This window comes from Chrysochloris asiatica, unplaced genomic scaffold (genome assembly GCF_000296735.1).
Source record: "Chrysochloris asiatica unplaced genomic scaffold, ChrAsi1.0 scaffold00006, whole genome shotgun sequence".
Taxonomy (NCBI): domain Eukaryota; kingdom Metazoa; phylum Chordata; class Mammalia; order Afrosoricida; family Chrysochloridae; genus Chrysochloris; species Chrysochloris asiatica.
Genome location: NW_006408524.1, coordinates 983651 through 993765, shown reverse-complemented (window position 1 = coordinate 993765; position 10115 = coordinate 983651). Strand labels below are relative to the sequence as shown.

General features: G+C 42.1%; 1 protein-coding gene and 1 pseudogene across 1 annotated transcript in view; one reads left to right on the top strand and one right to left on the bottom strand.

Annotated features, from left to right (window-relative positions):
- Positions 1-2512: 2512 nt before the first annotated feature.
- The window catches only part of URGCP (upregulator of cell proliferation), a 35341-nt gene continuing 27738 nt past the window's right edge, over positions 2513-10115 (top strand). The window contains exon 1 of the mRNA XM_006832077.1: positions 2513-2576. The gene's annotated coding sequence lies outside the window, so the exon portion shown is untranslated. The remainder of the gene's footprint in view (positions 2577-10115) is intronic.
- LOC102822100 lies at positions 8631-9179 on the bottom strand (annotated as a pseudogene).

Genomic DNA, 10115 nt, shown 5'->3' with positions numbered 1-10115 from the left:
CCCTAAAAGAGTGTCCCCTAGGGTTTCCTGGGCTTTGAGAGCATTATGGGCTCAGATTAAACAGTTATTTTCTTTTGCAGCTGGAGGGTTTGAACTCATCTTTCAGTTAGTAGTTGAACACTTAATGGCCTACCGGTTCTTCTTAGAAAAGTCTTGTTGTTGTTGTTGAAGTGCCATCGAGTTGGTTCTGACTCATAGCAACTCTTTCCAAGGAGCAACTGGTGGGCTTGAACTGCTGACCTTGTGGTTAGCAGTCCAGTGCTTATCCTGCAGCACTGCACCAGGACGCTAGGAAACATCTTAGTGGTAAAGAAATACGTGAATAAATCTAAGAGAACACTGACTTCCGTATGGAAATTTGCTTCGGGTGTGTAGACGGATGTCTCTGGGTCTTCATAGCAATCTTAAGAAGAGTGATTTTATGGATTAGCGAGTGTAAGCTTTCGGAGGATTTGTTGTTGTTAAGTGCTGTTGAGTCACTTCCTGTACAGGGTTTTCCAGGAGCAGTTGGTGGATTTGAACTGCCAACCTTGTGGTTCACATTTAGGATTGTGTTGTAGAATGCCGTTTCCCAATCTATGGTGTAGCTCATGTGTTATTGAACCCTTGACAAGAACTGGTTGCTGGTTAAAACAGTTCTTCACCTGCTTTGGACACTGTTAGGCTGGAGGTGTTGTAATGTATAGCATCTCATGGTCCAGCTGGCCTCCCACTTCCCACTGAAGGGAAATGCCACCGGCATCTGAGACATTTTGCAGAGTTGTCTGTGCTGCCTACCACATTTTCTCAGTGTGACCCTCTCTGGTCCCCTCAGGGAGAACAGCAATGGTGCCTTTGGGTGGGGTTACTCTGTCAGCCTCTCTTGAGTACACCAACGTGGTTTTATGGCTCGGCTGTACAGAGTTTATACATTAGCCATGGTATCATATTGTCCTCATGTTTGTTGTAGTCCTTTGACATGCGTCATCTCAGGTAGTCCTCACTGCTACACAATTAGTTTAGAACATTTCAGAGTGTGTTTAAAGTACATAATTACTCCTGCAGGAGTGGGATGGACTTTCACCCTAAATTTGTTTGGGATGTTAACACTGTTGGCCTCGTATACACCAAGAGGGTTTGAAAAGATTTATTAGTTGCATGATGGGCAGACCAGGGAGAGGTAACTGACTGAGGGTTCTAGGGCAGCTAAAAGGTAGTCTTGGGGTGAGAGTTTTCTCAAATGGGTAGGGACTTGCACAGTTTAAACCAATTACTGGCACCAGAGAGGGAGTCCCTGGCTTCTTTTTAGCAGTTTGTCCAGCTATAGGGCAGAAGGGAAAGGGACGGGCTTGAAAACCACCAGCTACCAGACATCCAAGTGAGAATACTACACTGAAGCCTACCACTGCTCCTACCGACTTCACAGGTTGCTGTGATGTTGCGGGATAAGGCGTTGAATCGCAAGGTCTGTGGTTCAAGCTCACCTGCCGCTCCTCAGAAACCCTATGCAGCATCATGGCTCGCTATGAGTTCGGAACCGACTCGATGGCACTTAACAACAAACTGTTCTATGACCGGACTTTTCCCGAGCTAATTATCATGTTCTTAGCATATTTTCATGTCTGAAAAAAGATACAAAAAATATTTTGTAATGGTTGAATTATAACCCTGCTGTGACACTATAGAGTAAGCACTGGACTGATAACCACAGGTTGGAGGTTCAAACTGACCAGCCACTCCTTGGAGACCCTTTACAGAAGGGGTAGGGATTGTCCATAAAAGGTCCACGAATTTGGTCTGGCCCAGAGAAGGCAACCACGGTTCCAGCCATCACATCGCTGTTGTTATTAAGTGCCGTTGAGTCTGTTCTGACTCATATCGACTGACCCTGTTAGGGGTGAGTTAATTAAATGTTTGACTGAATATAGCAGGTTAGTTTTTAAGTTGATAATATTGTATGGTCAGTGAATGATGTTATAAATATCCAAACGGCCCTTGGCAGAAAGCAGGTCCCTGCTCTACAGGGTCGTTATAAATCAGAACCTACTCTACAGCACTTAACAACAGCAAGATTATGACTACATCATAATTCCATATGATGTAATTTTTATTTTAAAAGGCATCCAATTTTTCAGTATTATATATAAAGCCCACATCAACATCTTTGTAACTAAACCTTAAATCTTAATTGTCTCCTTAAGATAGGAGTAAAATTGCTGGTCAGAGGGTCTGTACATTTTTTTCGTCTTTCTGAATGCCTGTATTTACCCTCTGGCCAGCTGACAAGAGCATTGGTTTTTCTATATCAGTGTTTCTCAATGGTGGCTGTCCAGCAGAATCATTCGGGACTCTTTTAAATAGTTTTCAGGCCTGGCTCCCTGTGACTCGGATTTAGCAGATCTTGGATGGGTCTCAGAGAGTCTGTGAGTTTTAAAAGCTTCCCAAATGCTGTTTGTATGTAGTTGTTTTGACTGGTCAAGTGAAATTTCATTACTTTAATTTTATTTTCTTCTAAAATTGTTTCAGACATTCAGACTTGGGAGAAGTGGCCCCGGAAATAAAACCATCAGAAAGAGGAACAGCTTTGGCCATTGCAGGTAAAGAACACAGGCTTGGTGTGAAGCAGAGTCTTCTGTCCCTTTGAGATTCCGAGTTCGAGCCCTGTCCTGGGCTAGGGATCATAGATGTAAAAGTAAATAAGCTTACATTTATGGTTTTGTTTGTCCTTTTGCAAGAAGATGCAATCGAAGTGTCTTTTGTAGTGCTGTGGATTAATGCAGCAGACTGCAAAACCATTTGAACTACAAGGTTGGTGGTTCAAGCTCACCAATTGCTCCTTGGAAACCCTATACAGGGTCGCCATGGGTTGGAACCGACTCAACGGCACTTCACAACAACAACAACATACATTCAAACTAGGATTCTGTTTCCAGCAGATTATCAGGAACATATTTGGTAAAGTTTGAGCATTTGGTAGCTGCCACCCTGGGTCAGTCTTAAGGTGATTGTATCGCTTATCTTCTACATGAGGGCACTTTTGAGGTGAAAGAGGTTTATCTTTGGAATTGAGTCAAATCTACTCCCAGAGTAGCTCTGCCCCAAAGGGTTCATAAGGCTGCCACATTTTTCTCCCTTGAAGTGGCTATGGTGTTTGAACTGCCGACCTCTTGGTCAGCAGCCCAACATTTAACCCACTGTGCCACCAAGGCTTCTTTTATGCTGGAATAAAATGTATAAATTGAAATTGTCCTAGGGGCAGTCTTTCTGTTCATGGGTCTTGCTGGTTGGTTTTCCTTTCTCGGAGGATTTGGGAGTCTCAATTTGAGACTTCAACTTTAAGGTGTGGGGTCAACAATCCAGACATCATAATTTCTCTTAGTAAGTCATTTTGGAGTTACCTTTCATTAATTCAGTTCTTCTCAAAATGCTTGTGTTCTATTAGGTATTAATTGTGTTGAGAGGAGGGCACCAAAAATGTACAGATAAATTTGGGTTGATCAAATTTTGCTTTATTATTATATTTAAGCAGGTGTTTCTTAACCACTTGCCATGTGTTGTCATTGTTACTGGTATTGTTATTAAGTGCCATCAAGTCTATTCTGACTTATAGTGACTTGGTATAGGGTTTCCGAGGAGCACTTAGTGGGTTTGAACCGCCAACTTTGTGGTTCACGGTCCAGTGCTGATCCCACAGCGCCACACCAGGAGTCTGTTATGGGCATTCAGAATGTAGTGAACAGTAGTGAACAAAACAGCCCAAATGTCTTGCCTTTGTGGAATTTACATTTACATTCTCGAAGGCAAGTACTGTGGGGCTTGGCTAGTTGATCAGACAGACAGCCATGATGCAGTTAAGCACTCATTGCTCAAAGCCCTTTAGTCTCAAGACCTAGAATTTTGCTGCCTGATATGATAGCCACTGTCGTCGTTAGTGCCATCAAGTCGATTCTGACTTATAGCAACCCTGTATAGGGTTTCCAAGGAGCAGCTGGTGGGTTTGAACTGCCAATCTCATGGTTAGCAGTCAAAGTTAGCAGCACACAATTTCAGTTTAAAACTAAATACAATGAATAAGTACAATTAAATACAAATTAAAAATGGATTCCTGTGTCATACTAGTCATATGCCAAGTGCTCATACTACATCTGGCTAGTGACTGCAGGACGTTATTTTGGATAGTGTTCTAGGAATATAGATAGGAAAGACAAAATGAGATGAGAGACGGAAAGGAGTGATGGATTGGTCGTTGTGTATAATTTTAGCCACAACCTTGTAAGGTAGTTAACCTCTGCCCTTTGTTTCATGGAGGAGTCCTGGCATGGCGCTGTGGGAAACTGAGGTTCAGAGTCATACTGGTCCATTTCCAAGTCTTTCCAGTGAATGTTGTTGCTGTTGTTAAGTGCCTATCGAATCTGTTCCGACTCATAGCAACTTTGTGTAGGGTTTTCAGTGAGCAGCTAGTGGGTTTGAACCACCAACCTTATAGTTAGCAGTCATGTGCTTATCTTGCAGGGGCACACTAGGACCCCTTTGAGTGAACAGTTGTCTCCAGTTATGATTATTATTTTAAATTTTGAGCCGTTTATTACTTGGATGGGTAGCCCTTCAAGTATTATGAAAAACTTGATCATTTTCAATGTCATTCCTTGAGAGTTCAAGAAAGCAGGAATTGTACGGCATCTTAACTACAGAATGATGTTGAAACCTGCACTGATTTAGACACTATATTGGTTTTTGTTTTTTTTTTATCATTGATTTTACTTTTGTTGCTGTTGTTGAGAATATACACAGCACAGCGGAGACCTTGTTGCTGCCAGCCGAGTCTGACGCAGGGCGATGCTGTGTGACAGACTAGAATGCTCCCTGTGATGTCGTAGGCTATATAGTCTTTACAGAACAGACAGCATTGCAACAACTTCTCCATGGACAATTCAGTAGCATTAAGTACATTCTCCGGTGGTGACCCATTCTCACCATCCTTTTCCAAGTTGCTTCTCCTCATTGACCCCTCCATCGCCCCCAGACATGCCTATCTAATCTTTTAAATTACTGTTGTCAGTTTGATCCAATATAGACAGATCTTAAAAAGAGCATAGTGCTCAAGGCAGACTTCTGAGGTGATGTTTCCATCTCTCTAACACTTCCTCAAAGAATTCTGCTCTCTTTGATGTACACACCAAATCAAAATAGCAGTTTGGGCATCCTTAATCCTTTTTCACAATCAGTAACTTGTCTTTTAACTTTTTAAATTGTGGTAAATAGATATGTAACAAAACATTGGCCATGTCATCATTGCTTACGTGTGCAATCAGCAGCATTAATCATGTTCATCTTGTTCAGCCATTATCTATTTCAAAAAGTTTTCACTACCCTAAACAGCAGCAATCTGCCCTCAAAGCAGTGAGTCATTCTTTCCCCGTCGCTCCACCTGTCCAAATAACCACCAATAAACATAGTCAGGATGCACTGGCCTAGTCTAGACATTTTATATCAATCGAATCATTCCGTATCCTTTTGTGACTGACTTATTACTTAGCATAATGTTTTCAAGGTTTTCCCATATTGTAGCATGGATTAGAACTTAATTTTTTATTTTATTTAGCCATTCATCTGTTGATGGACATTTTGACAGTTTCACATTTTTAGCTATCATGAATCATGCTGCCATAAGTGTTATACAAATATCTGTTTGCATGATTGCTTTTTATTGTTTTGGAATTGCTATTTGTTGTTGTTAAGTACCATTGAGTTGGTTCTGACTCGTAGTGATCTGGAACCCCAGTGTGGTGCTGCAGGATATGCACTGGACAAGGCCAGTTTTAACTGCAAGGTCAGAGGTTCAAACCCACCAACTGCTTCTTGGAAACCAGCCTGGTTGTCCTGCAGCGCTACGCTGGACTCCAATATCATTTGGTACTTCTGTGTTTAACTCTTTGAAGAACCATCAGAATGTGACATTGAGCATCTTTGCATGTATTTTTTGGTCATTTGTATGTTTTCTTTGGTGATATATCTGTTCAAGTCCTTTGCCCATGTTCTTGTTGTTAAGTCGTAGAAGCTCCTTCTATACTCTAGTCATTGAGTCATTTCCACGTAAATGGTCTCAAAATTTTTTCTTCCACCTTGTAGGTTGACTTTTCACTTTGTCTTTCATGACCGTAAATTTTTGATTTTCACGAGATCCCATTTATTTATTTTGTCTTTCCTTGCTTTGACTTTTAGTGTCCTATCTAAGAATCCATTGTAAAAAAAAAAAACAAAAACAAAAAACTAGGTCCTGAAACATTACCCCAATGTTTTGTTCTAAGAATTTCATGATTTAAGCCTTACATTTAGGTCTTTGATTTTATATGTGGTATGAGGGATGGAGGGAGTACAAAGGCTCTGTAGCATAAGCACTGGACTGCAGGCCACGAGGTTAGCACTTTGAGGTTACCAGCCATTCCATGGGAGAAAGACGGGGCTTTCTCATCCTGCAAAGACTTACAGCCTCAGACAACCTCCACAGAATTGCCGTGCGTCAGAACCGACTCAACAGCCCTTCACAACAGTCATGAGGTATGGGCTGAATTACATTCTTTTACTTTTGGAAACCTAGTCATCCCGGCATCACTTAGTAAAGAGACTTATCTTTCCCTGTTGGATGCATGTGGTACCCTTGTCAAAATGAAATGACCATGGATGTATGGGTCTATTTTTGGACTCTCAGTTCTATTCTATCCGTCTATATATCTGTGATGCTATGAATTAAACTCTCCCCAAACATCATTTTTGCCCTAAGAGGTCTGGGTCAGAGAAGGTGGGAGAAGATGCTGACAAGATTCTATGATACAGTTATGAGTGGTTAACTGTGATTACAAAAACTTGGAACTCTAAAGGTATAAAATGAGCCATCTCAGAAGCCAGAATGGGGCGGGGGCAGTCTCACTACCATCAAAGAAGAGTCAGGAGTGGAGCTCGCCCTTTGGAACCAGAGGTCCCTTTGCATAGAACCCCCTTGACCCAGGAATAGAAAGTTATGTCACTGAAGGAGTAGCTGCAGAACCAAGAACCAGAGTCTGAGACAGAGCAGTGGGCTTCCCAGCCCCCGGAGCAAGTACAGCTGAGTGACTTTGGGCAAGAGGCTTGCATGTGGAGTGGGGTGCTTCCAGGCACTTAAATGGGGGCCTATCTTTACTGACCCATGGAGCTGGAGCTGAGTGCCTGTGTCTGGTGAGCGTTTATCAGCAGCCCTACAAGAGTTTTGTAACATTGCCTGGGGTGAAGAGAGGCCTGCCTGTGGGCACAGCTGAGGAGACGCTGTCTGACTGGACCAAGTGTAGCCTGAGCATTTCTGACCCTGAATGGCAGCCTGTTAACTTCCCTAGTAAACCCCGTAATTGTGAGTATGATGTCTGAGTTCTTTGTGGCTGTTGCTCTGAATTCTCAAACCCAGTTGAGTAGAGAGTATGTTGTGGGAGGAATGATGGTTGGTACCACACTTTTTGCAATGTCTGTCATCTGAGTATGAGACTTTCGATTATGGTAGCTTTATAATTAATATGTTTTGAGGTTGAAAAATATGGATTATCCTACTTTATTCTTTTTTAAAAACCTCTTTGGTTTCTGGGGGTCCCTTGCATTTCTCTATAAATCTGAGGTTTGGCTTTTCCATTTCTGCAAAGCAGACTGTTGGAATTTTGATAGAGATTGCACTGAATCTATAGACTTCTTTAGTTGATTACTGACACTTTAACAGTATGTCTTCTGATTCGTGAGCACAGAATCCCTTTCGTTTATTTAGGCCTCCTTTAATTTTTTTACGGTTTGCAACGTACAAATCTTTCACATCTTTGGATAAATGTATTTGTAATGTTGTAGAGCAACCGCTTTCTCTGTTTAAAATCAAAATGAGAGATGTGTTGAACGTAAACAACAGCTTGGGCAAGGGACACACAGAATTTCACACAATGAAAGTCTGGAGACTGGCATCACAAAATGTGCTCTGGAGAACACCAGTAACAGAGGGGGAACTCACAGGGTTAAGTTAGGAATTTATATACGCTATTCTGATTGGTGGACGGGTGATGGGGGAACTGGAGGCAGGACGTCTTGAAGTGAGGCCATAATACGATTGGTTCAAGATGGATATGGAGAGGCCTTGGATTAGACACAGTACACAATTGTAATAATATGTGACTATTGGAGAACATGCAACTGGTGGCTCTTTCCTGAACACTTCCGGTAAATGAAAACAACAGGTCCTGAGGCAAGTCCTTTCTGATCATCCCTTTCTGATCACCACTGTTGCTGGAGAACTTGGATAGGAACTGGCATCAGGATCCATCTTTCCACATCTTTAGCTTGACCAGAGAAATATTCCCTTAGCTGAATAATTGAGGTCAACTGTTACTCGAGTCAAAATAAAGCTGCAAAGTGAAGCCAGGCAAAAATACCAAGATGCAGTCAGGCCTAACTTTAAGCCAACGGTTCCAGGAAACTCAACTTTAGAACCCTCGCATACTGGCTATTTTATTCTTTCAGCTGCTATAAACAATTAAAGATGAAATTGTTTCCTTCATTTCTTTTTCAGCTTGCTCACTGCTGACATAGAAAATGTCCACTGATTTTTTTTTTTTTAACTTTTATTTGTATTTTATTGTAAGCTTAATTTACTCCTGAGCCATAAACTTTTGTTTCTCCAGTTTCTTCTGGGATATCTTTTTCTTTTGTGCAAGCTCCTCTTCTGGTTTCGGAATAGTTTGTTCTTTTTCAGCGAGGATCATCTCAGTGTGGCAGGGGGAGCTCATGTAGGGGTGGATCCAACTATGGGCTTTGTAAATTTGGTGGTGCATCTTGGGGACTTTGTTGACCTGGACGTGCTCAACGACCAGAGAATCTACATCTAAATCCTTCAGTTCATCATCGCTCTTTGCATTTTTCAGCATATGCTGCAAAACTTCAGTGCTCTTTTTGGGCCACCGACCCTGTGTCCAACCCCACTGTTTGGCCTGGGCACACCTACCAATGCCACCATTGTAATGTCAGAATGGTACACATTGCTTCTGCAAATCTTTCAGATACTTGGTGGCTTTCCGGATATGCGTACCCTTTGATGGCATGGGCAGTCTCACGGGTGTTCTTAAAGTGGACCCGGAGATTTGAACCTTGGGATATGTATGATTTGGGGAGTTTTCTGGGTCAGGTGAGTAGCAAACCATTTTGTGAGATTACCTCAGGCCACTTACGGGAAGAGCAAACCGTTTACTGATTTCTGTGTTTTGACTTTTTATTCTGCTACTTTGCTGGATTTATTTTATTAGTTCTTGTAACTCTCTTGTGGGTTCTTTGGTTTATCCTCTATGTGGGTTCATGTCATCTGCTATACATAATAGTTTTATTTCTTCCTGGTAGTTGTTGTTGTTGTTATTGTTAGGTGCTGTCATCTCAGTTCCCACTTACAGCCACCCTATATGCAACAGAGTGAAACACTGCCCAGTCCTGTGCTATTGTGAGAAGACACAGTTGCCACCACTGTGTCATTCCATCTCATTGAAGGACTCTCTTGTTTTTGCTGACCCTCTACTTTATGCTGACCCTCTACTTTGTTGTTGTTAGGTGCCATCAAGTCAGTACCAACTCATAGCAACCCTATGTACAATAGAACAAAACACTGCCTGGTCCTGTGCCGACCTCACAATCGTTGCCACGTTTGTGCCTATCGCTGCTGCCACTGTGCCAGTCCATCTCACTGGGGGTCTTGCTCTTTTTCTCGGAGACCTCCACCTTATGCAACATGATACCCTTCTCCAGGGACAATATGTCTGAAGTATGAGGGACGAACTCTGACCATTCTGGCTTCCAGGGAGCACTCTGACTGTACTTCTTCCAACACAGATTGGTTTATTCTTTTGGCAGTCAATAGTACTTTTAATAGTGTCCTCCAACCCCATAACTCAAATGCATCAATTCTTCTATGGTCTACCTTATTCACTGTGCAACTTTCACATGCATATGAGGTTATTTAAAATACCATGGTTTATTAGAGAGATGCAAATCAAAACAACAATGAGATACCATCTCACACCAGCAATAACAGCAAAGATCAAAAAAGTTGAGGACAATAAATGCTGGCAGGGATGTGGCGAGACTGGGAC